Source organism: Schistocerca americana, chromosome 1, assembly GCF_021461395.2.
Source record: "Schistocerca americana isolate TAMUIC-IGC-003095 chromosome 1, iqSchAmer2.1, whole genome shotgun sequence".
In the NCBI taxonomy this organism is placed as follows: domain Eukaryota; kingdom Metazoa; phylum Arthropoda; class Insecta; order Orthoptera; family Acrididae; genus Schistocerca; species Schistocerca americana.
The window spans coordinates 1007548104-1007550607 of NC_060119.1; the positions used below are offsets into that span (position 1 = coordinate 1007548104).

Below are 2504 nucleotides of genomic sequence, written 5' to 3' on the forward strand. Positions count from 1 at the left end.
ATGCAGCAGACGTTCAGTGAAAGCAGCGCTGTTTCACAGCCTGAGAAAGTGAACCCAAAAGCAGCAGCAGCGCTCCGTCGTCAGGCCACAAGCGGCCCATCAGGACCATCCGACCGCCATGTCATCCTCGGTTGAGAATGCGGATAGGAGGGGCGTGTGGTCAGCACACCGCTCTCCCGGTCGTTATGATGGTTTTCGTTGACCGGAGCCGCTACTATTCGGTCGAGTAGCTCCTCAATTGGCATCACGAGGCTGAGTGCACCCCGAAAAATGGCAACAGCACATGGCGGCCTGGATGGTGACCCATCCCAGTGCCGTCCACGCCCGCCAGCGCTTAACTTCGGTGATCTCACGGGAACCGGTGTATCCACTGCGGCAAGGCCGTTGCCCGAACCCAACAAGTGTATTCATATTTTACGACGATGCGGTTGAAGACCAGGATCAGATACGGAGATATTTTCTGCTTTACTCGCCACATGCTTGTTGATACATTTTATTGTAGCCAGACTTACTCAACGATCCTAAAGCAATTGATCTGGGATAATCGAATCTTTTTTATAGCTTTCAAGTAGAACAATTTGAATTTAAAGCATATATGCCAAGCTCATGTGTGCACCGTCATGTCATTCAACAAATTCGTCACCATATGCTGGACTTATTGGAATGATTCGTTATTGGTTTTCGGGTTATCGATAAAACGAAGAGACTGAATGAGGCTCGATAGAGACGAAACTTCGATGAGATTCTGTGTAAAAGGCAGTGTACCAAAACGTAACCCCGTCAGGTATATTGTAGGCAATGGACAAATTCGCAAGCGTGAAGTGTGCTCAGCTCAATAGGATGAAGAATAAGCCAGACATACGTTTATACGTCAGCAGAAAAATCGAGACAATCAATGCAAGATTAACGGATTTGGATAGCTGCGACAAGGCAGCGGCTGCGAGAGGTGAATCTCACCTGAATGATACAATCCAGTGAAGTAAGTAGCAGTTAACAAGAAGTTAACGAAACTGGAAAGTCTTACCAACGCAGGAGCTACGAACGGTGAATCTCAGCTGAATGACAGAACCGAGCGAAGCGAGCAAGCAATTAGCACGAAGTTAGCGGCATTGGACAGCACTATTTACGTAGCAGTTACAAGAGCCTATGAGTTGAATGAGAGAAAATAGCGACATGAGTCATATAGTGTGGAAAAAATTGAAACAGTCAGTGAGTCAGTGAGCAATTAACGCAACTGGATGGGTTTATCAAGGGAATAGCTATGAAAATTAACATGCACGAATCCATGATGGACGATACGAATGAAAGAGTCCGTTGACATGGATCTGAGATAAAAGAGTTAAGAAGGAGACTAACTCATCACCCGCTGAATATATAAGATGTGTACTGTCTCAAAATGTGATCAGTATGCGACACACTGTCTAGCAAACGCAATTTTTTTAGAGACGCGGAAAGCCATTCATTGCATACTGCGATGTTAAAACTGGAACAGCTCAATCACTGCTGAAACGTTTAGACCCATAGCTCTCACAAAGAGTGGTGGACTCGGAGAAGAAGAGAAGTGCTAGCGAATTAGATACGATACATGGATCAGAGAGATCAGCTGTGTATGCTGGGAAAGCTGTCTATCGTCTTAACGAAGGGCACCATCCACCTTGGAGACAGGGAGTTTCAGTGGACTCCTGGTTTAGTAGAGCTAATATTACTAAAAACATCGAACTCTCGAAAGTATTTCCCGAAAGAGATGAGATCATGCACTGAAATATTACGTATGACTAACATACGTAGGCGAGACAACACTCTAAAAGGACGATTAGAATGTACAGACAATAGGAAATATATTATTAGACCACGTTAAGTGGTGACCTTAGCGAACGCTATAGCTTTGACATTCAACATATAAAGCTGAACACACTACCTATATTACGATGACCCTAACGAAATCATAGGTTCATTACAACTACTGACAGCATCAGCTGCAGCGGGGAATACAGTGCATACGAATGAAATAATATCAATCATCGCAGAGCTTCGAGAAAGACGCATTATTGAATAACAATGTAGACAGTGGTTCGTGAACTACACAGATCTGCTTGCAGAATGTTCCGGTGCAGACGGGTCATAATATGTAATCTGGATGATTTATGGCAACCCAATCTCGTGGAGAGGACAGAATACTCATGATCGAATAAAGGGTTCAGATCTATCTTAATGATCGCAGATACGTATTCCAAATACCCCTGGGTTCTTCTTGTGAAAGCAAAGACTGGGAGGGACGTGACGCAGGTGTTCGAAATATTGCTGAAGAACTGGTATGAACTGGTGCCCTGGCAACATACAGGCTGACCACGGAGGTGAATTTTGTACTAAGAATGTCAAGTCGGTTATGGAACGATATGAAATAAACCTCTATTCATCATGAAACCTAGTACTGTGGACTGTCTGAACAAACCATTAAGAACAATATGCGGATGTAGCTTACTCTTCGTGGTACATTATCCCTT

At 44.2% G+C, this 2504-nt stretch overlaps 1 pseudogene; it reads right to left on the reverse strand.

The window, feature by feature from the left end:
* Positions 1–271: 271 nt before the first annotated feature.
* LOC124560480 lies at positions 272–389 on the reverse strand (annotated as a pseudogene).
* Positions 390–2504: the final 2115 nt, after the last annotated feature.